This window comes from Mobula birostris, chromosome 2 (assembly GCF_030028105.1).
Source record: "Mobula birostris isolate sMobBir1 chromosome 2, sMobBir1.hap1, whole genome shotgun sequence".
Taxonomy (NCBI): Eukaryota; Metazoa; Chordata; class Chondrichthyes; order Myliobatiformes; family Myliobatidae; genus Mobula; species Mobula birostris.
In genome coordinates this window covers 47,898,460-47,916,176 of record NC_092371.1, presented here as the reverse complement: position 1 = coordinate 47,916,176, position 17,717 = coordinate 47,898,460, and positions in this window count along the sequence as shown.

Below are 17,717 nucleotides of genomic sequence, written 5' to 3'. Positions count from 1 at the left end.
CTTTAATGCCATTTTATCTAAAGATCAAAGTTATACAATAGTTTCAGTCATTGATGTCAAATGGTCTTCTAATGAAAAGCAATTATCGTTATAAAGAAAAAATCATAGCAGACCAATCAATAAGGAAACAAAGGACAAGAGCTCTGATCAAGCATACCAGAACTGAAACTAAAATGCAGATTTCAAGAACTTGATAAGGGTGCAGTCTTTTTTTATCTATTACTTGATCCTGTTTAAACACTTTTGCTGAATTATTGTAATGCAGGGTAACCAGATGTTAGTAATTTGCTATTTGTTTTAAACGTCATTAAAGTCTTGTTATATTAAGAATGATTCATGCTCCTTTTGTAATTGCGCATGACATTTGTCCTTGTAATTTTTTGAAATCTTATGACTGTCATTTGTGGATAAAAAACTATCTACAACATCTGCATCAGGAAATTTCTGTCTCAATTATACTGACTTAACATAGGCAATGTATATGGCATAAGTATGAAGTATAATATTTTAGCCTCATAAGAAAGATTCTTTAAGTTGACAGATTTCTTAGGATAGGAATTTCCATTATGAAACTTCAGTGGATATGACGCAACATGTATCAATATAATCTTTCCAGATATTCAACATGATTAAAAAGGAATTTGAAACGTGTATTTGTAACTGGTTACAAATAGGTGACTGATGTGCCTGTTACATTAAGACATTATCTAATTCTCAGAGCCTCCTCGGAAAGGAGACGTGTTGGTGAGCTTTTCTGATTGTGTAGAATGTGTTGTAGGAGTGTGAGAGATTGCACAAGATGTTCACTCCCAGGAGTTTGAAACTGAAATGGGTGTGAGTGTTGCAAGTCCTCCTGAGGTGGATAATCATTTCTTTTGTCTCATTGGCACTGTGGAAGAATTTTTTCTACTGGCACCAGGCCTTGAGCTCTGCCTCCTCATCTCCGTAGGCCATCTCATTATTGCTGGTGATGAGCCCCACCACTGTTGTATCATTGGAAAACTTGACAACGTGATTACTCAAACATGAGGAAATCTGCAGATGCTGGAAATTCAAGCAACACACACAAAATGCTGGTGGAACACAGTAGGCCAGGCAGCATCGATAGGAAGAGGTACAGTCGACATTTCGGGCTGAGACCCTTCATCAGGACTAACTGAAAGAAGAGATAGTCAGATTTGAAAGTGGGAGGGAGAGGGGGAGATACGAAATGATAGGGGAAGACAGGAGGGGGAGGGATGGAGCTAAGAGCTGGAAAGTTGATTGGCAAAAGAGATACAAGGCTGGAGAAGGGAGAGGATCATGGGATGGGAGGCCTAGGGGGAAAGAAAGAGGGAGGGGAGCACCAGAGGAAGATATAGTGTGAGCGACAGAGGGAGAAAAAAAGAGAGAGAAAGGGCGAAATAAATAAATAAATAAATAAATAAATAAATAAACAAATAAATAAATAAAGGGATGGGGTAAGAAGGGAAGGAGGGGCATTAATGGAAGTTAGAGAAGTCAATGTTCATGCCATCAGATTGGAGGCTACCCAGATAGCATATATGGTGTTCCTCCAACCTGAGTGTGGCTTCATCTTGACAGTAGAGGAGGCCATGGATGGACATATCAGAATGGGAATGGGACGTGGAATTAAAATGTGTGGCCACTGGGAGATCCTGCTTTCGCTGACAGACAGAGCATAGGTGTTCAGCAAAACGGTCTCCCAGTCTGCGTCGGGTCTCACCAATATATAGAAGGCCGCACTGGGAGCACCAGACGCAGTATATCACCCCAGCCGACTCACAGGTGAAGTGTCGCCTCACCTGGAAGGACTGTCTGGGGCCCTGAATGGTGGTGAGGGAGGAACTGTAAGGGCATGTGTAGCACTTGTTCTGTTTACAAGGATAAGTGCCGGGAGGGAGATCAGTGGGGATGAATGGACAAGGGAGTCGCGTAGGGAGTGATCCCTGCGGAAAGCAGCAAGTGGGGGGGAGGGAAAGATGTGATTAGTGGTGGGATCCTGTTGGAGGTGGCGGAAGTTACGGAGAATAATACGTTGGACCCGGAGGCTGGTGGGGTGGTAGGTGAGGACCAGGGGAACCCTATTCCTAGTGAGGTGGTGGGAGGATGGGGTGAGAGCAGATGTGTGTGAAATGGGAGAGATGCATTTGAGAGCAGAGTTGATGGTGGAGGAAGGGAAGCCTCTTCCTTTAAAAAAGGAAATGGTGGAGGAAGGGAAGCCACTTTCTTTAAAAAAATGGATGTCCAGTCCCTATATACCTCCATCCCCCACCAGGAAGGTCTCAAAGCTCTTTGCTTCTTTTTGGATTCCAGACCTAACCAGTTCTCCTCTACCACCACTCTGCTCCATCTAGTGGAGTTAGTCCTTACCCTTAATAATTTCTCTTAACACTAGACTTACCAGGACATTTAATAAGGTAACGCATATAAAAGTTATCCAACGAAGAGTGGTATCTTTTGGATCGTTTTATCATGAATTCTCTTTGAAGAAGTCCAGGTTATTTATATTTAAAAGTGCTGTAGCACCACAGCATAAAAATGTGTTCCATTGATCCCACCAGCAAGCACATCTTTCCTTCCCCCCCCCTTCTGCTTTCCACAGGGATCGCTCCCTACACGACTCCCTTGTCCATTCGTCCCCACCATCCCTTCCCATCGATCTCCCTCCCGGCTCTTATCCGTGTAAGCGGAACAAGTGCTACACATGCCCTTACACTTCCTCCCTCACCGCCATTCAGGGCCCCAGACGGTCCTTCCAGGTGAGGTGACACTTCACCTGTGAGTCGGCTGGTGTGATATACTGCGTCCGGTGCTCCCGATGTGGCCTTCTATATATTGGCGAGACCCGACGCAGACTGGGAGACCGTTTCGCTGAACACCTATGCTCTGTCCGCCAGAGAAATCAGGATCTCATTTCAATTCCACGTCCCATTCCCATTCTGATATGTCCATCCATGGCCTCCTCTACTGTCATGATGAAGCCACACTCAGGTTGGAGGAACAACACCTTGTATTCCGTCTGGCTAGCCTCCAAACTGATGGCATGAACATTAACTTCTCCAACTTCCATTAATGCCCCTCTTCCCCTTCTTACCCCATCCCTTATTTATTTATTTATTTCCCCTTTCTTTCTATTATTTCTCCCTCTGTCGCTCTCACTATATCTTCTTCTGGTGCTCCCCTCCCCCTTTCTTTCCCCCAGGCCTCCCGTCCCATGATCCTCTCCCTTCCCCCACCTTGTATCCCTTTTGCCTATCAACTTTCCAGCTCTTAGACTCATCCCTCTCCCTCCTGTCTTCTCCTATCATTTTGGATCTCCCCCTCCCCCTCCCATTTTCAAATCTTTTACTGTCTCTTCTTTCAGTTAGTCCTGACGAAGGGTCTCGGCCCGAAACGTCGACTGTACCCCTTCCTATAGATGCTGCCTGGCCTGCTGCGTTCCACCAGCATTTTGTGAATGTGATTACTCGGGTGTTTGGCCGTGTAGTCATGTGTGAGCAGAGTGTACAACAAAGGGTTCAGCGCAGATCCCTGGGAGCACCTATTTTGAGGATGATGGGGAGGCAGAAGTGGTTGTGCACCCTGCCTCTCTGAGGTCTGTTGGTTAGGAAGTCCAACACTCAGTTGCTCAGTGGTGTACTTATATTTAGGACTAGGAGTTTGTCCACCAAGGTTTGTGAGACAGTGTTATTGAAAGCTGAATTTTTTTTTCTTGAGACATTGTAAGTGTTGCCTACTTCGATGTACTTGTGTTAATTTTGGATAATAATAATAATAAAAATATTTGAAAAGAAAAGAAAGCTGAATTAAAATCCAGAAGCAGCATTCTGACAAGCGTGCCCTTGTTTTCTAAGTGTGTTTGGGTCAGGTGCATAACTGATGCTATGGAGTGGTTCTGTTGGTAAGCATATTGGTGACTGACCATGTGGCTGGAATGGAATTTTTGATACATGCCATTATCAGTCATTATCAGCCATTGCTGTCCTCTGAATTCAGCTTAAATCTGTCCAGCTGATCTAAAACTAGTTAATCTGGAGCAAAAAACAATCTGCAGGAGGAACCCAGCAGGTCAGGTAGCATCAGCACAGGCAAAGGCTTTGTTGGTATTCCTGGAACATCAACTATCCTGTTGCTTCCACAAAGGCTGCCTGACTGACTGAATTCCTCCAAAGGTGCATTTGTTTTTACCCCAAAACTTCGGTCCTTGCGGCGATGGGGGGTGGGGGGGGGGGAGGGTGCTGCTGATGAAAGTTTAGCAACTGTCAGTAGTTTTCCAGATTGTTTAAGCAAGATTCAACAGCTAAACCTGGGCTGCTTTGGGCCTTGTGGTTGAAGTATCTATTGTTGTCTCCGTATTTGAAAATATGTATTGATCAATTTCCTCTATATTTTATAGCATATCTGTCAGGTAGGACCTAAGTGTGGCCCTCTCTCCTTTAAGGATAATGTTTTCAAAATAAGGGTATAGTTTTACTGGTACTGCTGAGGAAGTGATGCCTGTTCAGATGCTCATCCTGATCACGAATTATCTGTCTCATCTGTCCTTGCACCTGGATATAAGTGATGGAATCATCTGGAATAGAACAGGGAAATTTCTGGCGGCTTGACAAACAAGCATCTCGAGAGCACCTCTTTGAAGGACCTTGCACTTCTCTGCAGGAAGGCATTTCTCAATTTTGGCAGCCAGAGCAAGCTCAATTCCTGGAAAGATTCTTGCTTCGAAAGCACAAGGGAACAAAGCAACAAAATAAAACTGGTGGTGATATAAATAGTAAAATAATTACTGCATGGAAAATTCTATCATAACTCTGTTTAATGAAACACATTCTCATGTTATTCCTTTGTCTATTTAACATAGAATTAGCTATAAAAACCATAATCTTAAAACATGGGAATAAACATTTGGATCCAATGAAGCAGGAGATATTTTTTAAAAGTCAGGCAGAAACATTCATACACTCAGTGGCTACGTATAAGGTTCACCTCTACACCTGCTCGTTAATGCAAATATCTAATCAGCACATCATGTGGCAGCATCTCAATGCATAAAAATATGCAGACATGGTCACGAGGTTCATTTGCTGTTCAGACTAAATGTCAGAATGAGAAAGAAATGTCATCTAAGTGACTTTGTGAGATGATTGTTGGTGCCCAACAGGGTGGTCTTGAGTATCTCAGAAACTGCTGACCTCCCGGGACTTTTGTGCACAGCAGTCTCTAGTGTTCACAGAGGATGGTGTGCAAAACAAAAAAAAAATGTCTGCCAAAGGGACTCGGCCTGAAAAGTCAACTGTACTTTTTTCCATAGATGCCGCCTGGCCTATTGAGTTCCTCCAGCATTTTGTGTGTGTTGCTCGGATTTGCAGCATCTGCAGATTTTCTCTTGTTTGTGAACATCCTGCGAGTGTCAGTTCTGTGGGCAAAAACACCTTGTTTAATGAGAGAGGTCAGAGGGGAATGGCCACAATGGTTCAAGGTGACAGTAACTCAAATAACCACACATGACAACAGTGGAGTGCAGAAGATCATCTCGAAACACACAACATGTTTGACCTTGAAGTGGGTGGGCCACAGCAGTAGAAGTCCACAAACAGAGACTCTATGGCTACTTTACTCAGTACAGGAGGTGCCTAATAAAATGGTCACTGAGTGTCTACTTGGATGTAGTACATCTGAATTTGCCAAGACATTGAATAAAGCACCACATATAAAACTGATCTATCAGAGAATGGCACCTTCCATATCCATCTTATGAATTCCCTTTTGAGAAGTCCAGTTATGCTTGACTGTAAGTGCTGTAGCCACACAGCATAGAACTGTGTTGTAATCAATTTAAAACGATATTAAACAAGCTGATACTTCAAAACTTTGCATCCACTGTTGATTTCTTAACATTGTTTGAATATTGCTCTGTTGTGGAGATTTTATAATTTCTGTTTCAAATATTTTGTCTTGTGCTGACTTGACTGGGATGACTAAAGGTAACATTTCTTCAGTTTTACTTTTATGTAAGAAGACCATAAGACAGGGGAGCAGAATTTGGCCATCTGGCACATCGAGTCTGCTCCACCATTCAATCATGGCTGATCCTTTTTTCCTCCTCCTCAACCCCAGTTCCCAGCCTTCTCCCCATAACCTCTGATGCCATGTCCAATCAAGAACCTATCAATCTCTGCTTTAAGTACACCCAACGACTGGGCCTCCATAGCTGCATGTGGTAACAGATTCCACAAATTCCCTATCCTTTGGCTAAAGAAATTTCTCCACATCTTTGTTTTGAAAGGCCGCCCCTTTTTCCTGAGGCTGTGCCCTCTTGTTCTAGATTCTCCCACCATGGGAAACATCCTTTCCAGATCTACACTGTCTAGGCCTTTCAACATATGAAGGGTTTCAATGAGATCCCCCTCATCCTTCTGAATTCCAGTGAGTACAGACCTAGAGCCATCAAACATTCCTCGTATGACAACCCTTTCATTTCTGGAACCATCTTTGTGAACCTCCTCTGGACCCTCTCCAATGCCAGCACATCTTTTCTAAGATGAGGGGCCCAAAACTGTTCACAATACTCAAGGTGAGGCCTCACCAGTGTCTTATAAAGCCTCAGCATCACATCCCTGCTCTTGCAGTCCAGACCTTTTGAAATTAATGCTAACATGACATTTGCCTTGCTCACCACCGGCTCAACCTGCAGGGTGTTCTGCACAAGGACTCCCAAGTCCATCAGCATCTCGGATTCCTCGATTTTCTCCCCATTTAGAAAATAGTCTGCACATTTGATGAAGTAAACGTGTAACCTTGGACATTCAGCTCCTAACGACAACCATCCTTCAGTCACGATTCAGTCATGGCCACGACATTACTCCTGGAGATCTCTAATAAAAAAGCACTGTAATACAATAGTTTCAGTCATTTGTGTTAAATGGACTTGAAATGCAAAGTAGTATCTTTGAAAAAAACAATTATTATTGCAGACCAATAGGTGAGGAAACTTTTTATGGGTGCAGATTTTCTTCTATTTATTCTCGAACCATTTTAAAACACTTATGCTGAAATAGTGGAATGAACAATTGTCAGGTTTCGGTTTTCTGTAATTGTTTTAAAACTCATTCATTTCATGTCTCAGTTTCAACATCAAAGTAAGGTTTTGCTTATTTAATACACAGGTATGATTAAACCTTTCATGAGACTTTCCTAACACTCTTAATTTTAGGGTGGGGACAGCAGAATGGAATGTACTGCCAATAGGTACCTGATAACTAATGATGGGTGGGAGGTGACTCACATCCCACAGGGCAGCCCAACCCGGTCTTCACTTCTGCAGAGGCTGCAACTCTTGAGCAACCCACACAAGTAACTGAAGGAACTCAGTGGGTCAGGGCAAGAACCTTCATCAAATCCTGATGAAAGGTCTTGGCCTGAAATATCGAGTGCGTATTCATCCCCAAAGATGCTGTCGGACCGGCTGAGCTCCTCCAGCATTTTGGGTGTGTTGCCTTTTCTTCATGAAGGCTCAGCAAAACGGTACCAACAAAATAATGTAAAAAATGTACTGCAAATAATATTCAGTATACTACAAGATGCTACATGTAATTACCAAAGACTAAATTATGCAAAATACTACAAAATGCTGTGAACTAATACAATCTCTTTCTTCTAATATTTCTACACAACTTCAACTTAATTGTAAACACAAAACACAAAACGTTCTTGGTATGAACATAGAACTCTCCAACTTCCGGTAATTCCCTCCCCCTCCCTTCCCCTATCCCTATGTCACTCTGCCCCCTCCCCCAGCTGCCGATCACTTCCCTCATGGTTCCGCCTCCTTTTACTACCCATTGTGTTTTCCCCTATTCCTTCTTCACCTTTCCTGCCAATCACCTCCCTGCTTCCCCTCCCCCATTCCTTTATCTTTCCCCTTACTGGTTTTTCATCTAGAACCTACCAGCCTTCTCCTTCCCACCTTCTTTACAGGGCCTCTGCCCCTTCTCTCTACAGTCCTGACGAAGGGTTCTGGCCTGAAACGTCGACCGATATTTTCCACGGATGCTGCCCGACCTGCTGAGTTCCTCCAGCGTGTTGTGAGTGTTGCTTCAACTTAATTGCAGTTGTGTTTTGATGGTATTTTGTTCTTATAGTTTTGGATTTCAAAACTAAAATTTCTAAAAATCTCCATGGTTGTTGAACAGCCAGACAGTTAGTTGTTTAAATTATCTTCATGCTTCTGGAATGGCTGCTACATAAACATAGAGCATAGAATGTTACAGCATAGTACTGGTCCTTCAGGCGAAAATGTTGTGCCAGCTTGTTAACCTACTCTAAAATCAATCTAACCCTTTGTTTCTACATAGCCCTCTATTTTTCTATCACTCATGTGCCTCTCTAAGAGTTTCTGAAATGACCCTAATGATTGTGCTTCTATCACCGCCCCCGGCAGAGCATTCCATGCACCCATCACTCTCTGTCCTTGATGTCCCCCTACACTTTCCTCCAATCACCTTAAATTTTTCCCCCTTGTATTAGCCATTTCTATGCTAAGAAAAAGACCCAGTCTATGCCTCATATCATCTTGTACACCTCTATCAAGTCACCTCTCATCATCCTTCAATCCAAAGAGAAAATCCCACACTCGCTTGACTTTCTTTGTAAGATATGCCCTCTTATCTAGGCAAAAGAGGTGGGGGCGTGGCACTGTTGATCATAGATAGTGTCACGGCTGCAGAAAAGGAGGTAGTCATGAAAGGGTTGTCTACAGAGTCTCTGTGGGTGGAAGTTAGGAATAGGAAGGGGTCAATATCTCTACTGGGTGTTTTTTATAGACCACCCAATAGTAACCGGGACATTGAGGAGCAAATAAGGAGACAGATTCTGAAAAGGTGTAATAATGACAGGGTTGTTGTGGTGAGAGATTTTAATTTCCCAAATATCGATTGGCATTTCCCTAGAGCGAGGGATTTAGATGGGGTGGAGTTTGTTAGGTGTGTTCAAGAAGGTTTCTTGACACAATATGTAGATAAGACTACAAGAGGAGAGGCTGTACTTGATCTGGTATTGGGAAATGAACCTGGTCAGGTGTCAGATCTCACAGTAGGAGAACATTTTGGAGATAGCGATCATAATTCTATCTCCTTTACCATAGCATTGGAGAGGGATAGGAACGGACAAGTTGGAAAAGCGCTTAATTGGAGTAAGGGGAAATATGAGGCTATTGGGCAGGAACTTGGGAGCATAAATTGGAAACAGATGATCTCAGGGAAATGTACGGAAGAAATGTGGCAAATGTTCAGGGGATATTTGCATGGCGTCCTGCATTGGTACGTTCCAATAAGACAGGGAAAGGATGGTATGGTACAGGAACCATGGTGTACAAAGGCTGTCGTAAATCTAGTCAAGAGGAAAAGAAGAGCTTATAAAAGGTTCAAGAATCTAGGTAATGATAGAGATCTACAGGATTATAAGGTTAGCAGGAAGGAGATTAAGAACGAAATTAGGAGAGCCAGAAGGGGCTATAAGAAGGCCTTGGTGGACAGGATTAAGGAAAACCCCAAGGCGTTCTACCAGTATGTGAAGAGTAAGAGGATAAAATGTGAGAGAATAGGACCAATCAAGTGTGACAGTGAAAAAGTGTGTTTGGAACAGGAGGAGATAATGGAGGTATTTAATGAATACTTTGTTTCAGTATTCACTACGGAAGAGGATCTTGGTGATTATAGGGATGACTTACAGTGGACTGAAAAGCTTGAGCATGTAGATATTAAGGAAGAGGATGTGCTGAAGCTTTTGGAAAGCATCAAATTCGATAAGTCACCGGGACCGGATGAGATGTACCCCAGGCTACTGTGAGAGGCAAGGGAGGAGATTGCTGAGCCTCTGGCGATGATCTTTGTTTCATCAATGGCGACAGGAGAGGGTCCGGAGGATTGGAGGGTTGTAGATGTTGTACCCGTATTCAAGAAAGGGAGTAGAGATTGCCCAGGACATAAACCAACGAGTTTTACTTCAGTGTTTGGTAAGTTGATGGAGAAGATCCTGAGAGGCAGGATTTATGAACGTTTGGAGAGGCATAATATGATCAGGAATAGTCAACATGGCTTTGGCAAATTTTGAGAATGTGACTAGAGTGGTTTGTCCATCATCGTCAATGGTGACCTCAACACCATTAGTCTCTTTGAGACTGCATGCGGTGTGTCCGAATATGACTGGTCAAGCCAATTCGGGCACATAAATGCCCTGGCACATGTTGGGCAGACATGTGTAGGCACTGCAGTTGTTGCGCTGGTGGCTCTGGACTTGCGCAGCTCGCGCTTATGTTGTGCTTCAGCAGTGCGCCTTGCCTCGTAAGCTTGACAGCCCTTGTGGATGAGGCCGCGCCAGGTAGGGTGGTTTTGTGCCAGCGTTTCCCAGGTGGCCGTGTCTATGTCAAGCGACTTCAGGGAGGCCTTTAGTGTGTTTTTGTAATGTTTCTTCTGCCCTCCATGCGAGCATCTTCCAGCAGAGAGTTCCCCAAAAACGAGCTGCTTGGGTATGCGCTCACCTGGCATGCAGATGACATGACCTGCCCACCGGGTCTGTGCTCTCATCAGCAGTGTGTGGGCTGATGGTGGACTTGCTCTAGAGAGAACTTCAGTGTCTGGTACTTTATCTTGCCACCTGATGCCTAATATTCTGCGAAGACAAGTCATGTGGAAATGGTTGAGCTGTCTTGCATGCCTTCGATACACACAGTCCACGTTTCACAGGCATACAGGAGGGTAGTGAGTAGCACGGCTCTGTAGACCTTCAGTTTTGTTGCTGGACAGATTCCTCAAAGTTCCCATACAGTGGAGCGCAGTCTACGAAAGCAGGACTTGCCTTTGCTATTCTGCAGTTAACTTCTGTATCAATAGTCGCTGCTCGGGAGAGGGTGCTGCCAAGGTAAGTAAACTGGTCCGCTGCCTGTAGTTTCTGTCCTGTGACTGTGATTTTGGGTTCTGTGCACGGTGCATGAGGAGCAGGCTGGTGCATCACTTCAGTCTTTTTGATGTTGATGGTGAGTCCAAAGTTGTCACAAGCAGTGGAGAATTTGTCCATATTGACTTGTATCTCTGGCTCCGAGTCAGCGTACTGAGTGCAGTCATCAGCAAAGAGGAAGTCTCTCAGAACAGTCTCCTTCACTTCCTTGATGGTTGTCACATACTTTTCGAAAGAATGTGACTAAACACACTGATGAAGGTAGAGCAATAGATGTAGTGTATACTGATTACAGCAAGGCATTTGATAAGGTACCCAATGCAAGGCTTATTGAAAAAGTAAGGAGGCATGGGATCCAAGGGGACATTGCTTTGTGGATCCAGAACTGGCTTGCCCACAGAAGGCAAAGAGTGGTTGTAGCCAGGTCATATTCTGCATGGAGATTAGTGACCAGTGGCGTGCCTCAGGGATCTGTTCTGGGACCCCTACTCTTCGTGATTTTCATAAATGACCTGGATGAGGAAGTGGAGGGATGGGTTAGTAAATTTGCTGATGACACAAAGTTTGGGGGTGTTGTGGATAGTGTAGGGGCTGTCAGAGGTTACAGTAGGACATTTATAGGATGCAAAACTGGGCTGAGAAGTGGCAGATGGAGTTCAACCCAGATAAGTGTGAGGTGGTTCATTTTGGTAGGTCAAAATTATGGCAGAATATAGTATTAATGGTAAGACTCTTGGCAGTGTGGAGAATCAGAGGGATCTTGTGATCCGAGTCCATAGGACACTCAAAGCTGCTGTGCGGGTTGACTCTGTGTTTAAGAAGGCATACGGTGCATTGGCCTTCATCAATTGTGAGATTAAGTTTAAGAGCCGAGAGGTAATGCAGCAATATAGGACCCTGGTCAGACCCCACTAGGAGTACCATACTCAGTTCTGGTTGTCCCACTACAGGAAGGATGTGGAAACCATAGAAAGGGCGCAGAGGAGATTTACAAGGATGTTGCCTGGTTTGGGGAGAATGCCTTATGAGAATAGGTTGAGTGAACTCGGTCTTTTCTCCTTGGAGCAACAGAGGATGAGAGGTGACCTGATAGAGGAGTATAAGATGATGAGAGGCATTGATTGTGTGGATAGTCAGAGGCTTTTTCCCAGGGTTAAGATGGCTAGCACGAGAGGGCACAGTTATAAGGTGCTTGGAAGTAGGTTCAGAGGAGATTTCAGGGATAAATTTTTTATTCAGAGAGTGGTGAGTGCGTGCAATGGGCTGCTGGTGGTGGTGGTGGAGGCGGATACGATAGGGTCTTTTAAGAGACTCCTGGATAGGTACATGGAGCTTAGAAAAATAGAGGGCTATGGGTAGCCCTAGGTAATTTCTAAGGTAGGAACATGTTCAGCACAGCTTTGTGGGCTGAAGGGCTTGTATTGTGCTGTAGGTTTTCTATGTTTCTATATTTCTATGTTCAACTGCTGCTGCCATCCGTAAGGAGTTTGTATGCTCTTCTCATGACTGTGTTGATTTCCTCCAGATACTGCCACAGTCCAAAGACATATCGGTTGGAAAGTTAATTGGTCATTGTAAATTATCTCGTGGTGAGGCTAGGGTTAAATTAGGTGTTGTTGGGCAGAGCAGCTCGCAGGGCTGGAGGGGCCTGTTCTGTGCTGTATCTTAATAAGTATATAAATTAAATAAAAATCATGGCTGAAGAGCGTTTTCTGTACTGTCCTATGTTCTATGGATTTATTTTGGCGTGTCACAGAGGTGTTTTGTATGTCCTCACTGTGGAATGCGTGGGTTTCCTCTGGGTGCTCCAGTTACCTCCCACAGTCCAAAGAAGTTCCAGTAGGTAAGTTAATTGGTTGTTGTAAATCGTCCCATGATTAGGCTAGGGTTAAACTGAGGGTTGCTGACAGCGCAGCTCGAAGGGCCGGAAGGGGTTGTTCCACGCTGTATCTGTAAGTGAATAAGTAGATTGCTGGAGGAACTCAGCAGGTCAGGCAGCATCAATGGAGCGAAATAAAGTCAATATTCTGGGCTGAGACCCTTCAATGGGACTGGAAAGGAAGAGGGAGAAGCCAGAATAAGATGGGCGGGGGAGGAGCCCAAAATGGTAGGTGAGTCCAGCCGAGGGGTGAAGGCGGAAGTATGGGGGAGTTGGGAAAAGAGGTGATGATCTGAGAAGCTGGCAGGTCACTGCAGTCTGGTTAGTGGATTATGATGGCAGCCAGACAGAAAAAAGAAATAAAGGAACACATTAAAACAACACAATGCAGGTCAAAGCTATTCTGAAGCAAATGCCCAACAGGCTAAGGACAGTCTATTAAATCTAACTCAGTCTGGTAATAATCTATCTAACCAGCAATGAGAAATTCAATATAAAGATTTAATACATACTAATTATCATCAATTTTCCCTGAATCTTACCACAAGTCTATGCTTGGGCTTGGTGATGTGTTCCTTCCTTGGGTTTCACTCTGAATATTTGATCATCTGGATGTCTTGAAAACTTTAGTGCAACTCCGACTGCTGAAACAAGATAACGTTTGCCTATGTGAAGCCGAGGAAAATTCTTCTCCCAGTAATGTGGGGAGGCAAGTGTGAGGGGCCCAATTCACCCACAAAAATGCCATTGGTTTCCAAGGAACTCAGCTGAACTGGCCACCTTCCAAACTAAAACGACAATACATAAAAGCAATAAATGCCTGGAGTCTGGTTAGCCTTTCAGTCTGCTACAATGTCCTTTCATTGCTTTGAATGAGTTCCTCAGAGAATATTAATTGGCAATCTGAAATATGGAGATATACAATTAAGTGGCAAGCTGATGAACAAATCCAAAATAACCCAAGGTAAAATAACGAACGTGAGAATGTCCGCAGATGCTTGAAATCCAAGAAAAACACAGGAAATGCTAGAGGAACTCAGCAGGCCAGGCAGCAGTTCTGAAAAGGATCTTGTCTGAAATGTCAACTGTTTACGCTTTTCCATCGATACTGCCTGACTGGTTGAGCACCTCCAGCATTTTGTGTGTTTTTCTCAAGATGAAGTTGATATGATACTAATCAGCGAAATCCAGTTGGTGAAGTTGTAGATTGAATCAATGTACAGCATTCAAGTTTTGATTCATTTTAATATTGAACATTTTTTTGAAAAACAATCTTTTAATTCTCAACAGTCATACAACCAAATCCTTTCATCAAAAGAAATCCCATGCCTTTTATCTGAAATGTAAATACTCCCTCCAGTATACTGTGTACACCAGCCATCATCAGAGGTGAAAAAGTAAGAAAATATTTTTGTCTGTAATGCATAGATCACTTGCTTAATCTGCAGTTTCAACAGAAAATCTGGCCCACCTACAGGGGTATCACCTAAAACTATCTTATTTCTATCTTTCCCAGTATTAACAATGCCTTTGACTTTAACTGATCTGCTGAGTGCTTCTTGTTTTTTTTAAATTTTAGTTCAGAATTTCAGGAGGGTAATTTGTTTTGATGTTCATTGGGATTACTATTATCACATACAGTGAAAACCAGGCCGATCATACCATTCATTAACACACTGGGGTAGTAGAAAAGGAAGCAGAATGCAGAATATAGCATTACAGATCCTGGAAAAGTGCAGTGCAGATAGTCAAGTAAAGTGCAAGGGCCATAAGAAAGGAGACCAATACTTCTTCTTTTTGCATATGAAAAGTAATTTGAGAGTCCGATAACAGCAGGATAGAAGCCGTCCTTGAGCTTGGTGGTAGGTGCTCTCAAGTCTTTGCGTTTTCTACCCAGTAGAAGTGGGAAGAGCGAATGACCGGAATAAGAAAGGTTCTTGTTTATGCTGGCTGCTTTTCCGAGGTAGCAAGAAGCGCAGAAGGAAGTCACAGAGAGGAAGCTGGTGTGTGTGTTGAACAGAGCTGCGTTCACAGCCTCCTGCAAGTTCTTGTGGTCATGAACAGAGCAGTTGTCATACCAACCTGCGACGCATCTGGATAGAATGGCCATACAGTGTCTTTGTGAAAATCGGTGAGAGCCATTGGGGACATAGTACATAGAACAGTACAACAACTGAAAAGGCCCTTCTGCCCATGATGTGTGTGCTGACCACAATGCCAAATTAAACTACATCTCAGCTCTTTGCAAATGACTCATACCCATTCATTCCTTGCATATTTCTGTGTCTATCTAAAATCCTCTCAAATGCCTTTATCATATCTGCTTCCACCCCCTGCACCCTGAAGAATTAGAGACATGTGTGCTTTTGTGCCCATAATATCCAAGCAGCTGCACGAGGACATATTTTTGGTGATATTTAACCTAGGAAATTGAAGCTCTCAACATCTCCTCCTCAGTACCATCAATACAGACAGGGACATGTACTCAGCCCCACTTGTTGAAGTTAATGACCATCTCCACTGTTTTGATAACATTGAGCAGAAGGTTGTTGTCTTGATATCATGCCACTAGACTCTTTCTTTCTCTCTCTCTTTCTCCTTCCCATACTCTGTCTTATTGTTATATGAGATCAAGTCTACCATGACGGTATCTGCGAAACTGTAAGTGGAGTTACAAATTTTTAGTGAGTACCCTTTTAAAACATCAAATTTAACTTACCAGAGAATCAATGAGACAGCCATCAAATTCATGAGGTACATCAGAACTAACCTTCTATGAGAAAAAAAAATTTTGTTGATAAAGAAAATGTTAACTCTCAGATTACTTCCCAAAATGCCAATCCTCAAATCATCAGTTTTGAGCATCCATTAATTTTGTTTCTGGAATTAGAGTTTCTCATATTATGTTGACAAATATTGCAAATGGATAGTAGGAAATTCAACTTCTTACCTTTGTTCCAATATATTATTAATAATAAAACTCCATACACTTATAAACAATGGAAAAGTAAAAGAAAGGAAATTCCAGTTGCCTCTTAAGTTTTCACACTTTCTAATCTCTGATCTACTGCTAAATTCATATTACGAAATCTGCTTGCCCAGCAGTATTGGGAAACATGCCCAAACTTGTCAATGTGTTTTCTCAGTGAAGCACCTTTTATTTCAGACCTTTCTTCTCTTCATTATGCCTTGTTCGCAGAATATATGTTTTAAGAATCAGAAGGATTTGAATTCTACTGACAGTTGGACTGTATCTTTGATCTCTCGTTATCATTGTCAAGGTATCATCAAGTTTGTACCCCCTGAATTATAACCAACCTCCACAAATTAACTTATGTTTCTGTTGTGCTTGTGTCTCTGAGATTAACTCTTGACATACTGTTTTAGCAGTAGGTTTCATGTGAGTTACATGAGCTCTCGCCCATCAATGTATATATTACCTCTATCAATTGACCATGATCTAACCCACCTCCTGTGCTATACTGTAAACAAACCTTCCTTTTATTTCAAAAATAGACTTTATCCATAATATATATATATATATATATATATATATATATATATATATATATATATCTATATACACAAAGTAAGAAACAATGCAAAGAACTTCTCCGTTCATGTTCACTACATTTAGTAGTATAAACTTTTATTGAAAGGAACAAACAAACATAACTCATTCATGTAGCTCCCTGAGATGTTAACCATTTCATTGTTCAAGAGCCTTGCCCACCCAATGCTGCCCCACCATGTGTGGTAGTGAAAGGAGCTTATACTGTGATCCTTCCTCACAGGGCCGTGGCATTGACAGCACCAAGCTTCAGTGCATTCCTCAGAACATATTCCTGCAGACTGCACTGAGCCAGTCTGCAGTTGGAAGGTCATCAATTTTCGGGCAGACCAAAGGGTATTCTTCACCGAGGTGATGACCGTACAGCAACACTTGTCTGTCTCAATGTGTGTCCCTCTGATCAGAGCTGTGTCCTCTGTTACACAGCTGCTGGGGATTGGATTAGATTAGATTATGAGGACACTCAGTCCTTGTTTATTGTCATTTAGAAATGCATGCATCAAAAAATGATACAATGTTCCTCCGGTATGATATCACAGAAACACAAGACAGACCAAGACCAAAACTGACAAAAACCACATAATTATAACATATAGTTACAACAGTGCAAAGCAATACCGTAATTTGATAAGAGCAGACCATGGGCACGGTAAAAAAAAAAGTCTTAAAGTCCCAATAGCCCCAACATCTCACGCAGATGGTAGAAGGAAGAAACTCTCCCTGCCATGAGCTTCCAGTGTCACAAACTTGCCGATGCAGCATCCTGGAAGCACCCGACCACAGTCCGACTCTGTCAGTCCAAAAATTTCGAGCCTCTGACCAGTCCTCCGACACCGAGCACCGAGCACCATCTCTGCCGAGCGCTTCGGCCCCGGCCTCGGCCGCCAAGCAACAGGCAAAGCCAAGGATTCGGGGCCTTCCCCTCCGGAGATTTTGGATCACACAGTAGCAGCGGCAGCGAAGCAGGCATTTCAGAAGTTTCACCAGATGTTCCTCCGTGCTCTCACGTCTGCCTCCATCAAATCAGAATTGTGCACGGCCTCCTACTTGACAGATTACAGATATTCACCACTGGAGAGGCCGCACGCGCTGCGTCGCGCCGCCATCTTCTCCTCCTCCCGAAGGAGTTCCCAAAGGGGATGAACTGGAACAAGGATCCTTGCATCCGGCTCCATATCCTCTTTGCAAATCCACACTCTACAAAGAGGTGAAGGATCATCTCTTCCCCACCAGGGCCCTTCCAAGGGAAGAGTATTGTCTACAACCGATGCAGTCTCACTGGCTATCTAATCTGCTTTGGAGCTCCTAGACAGC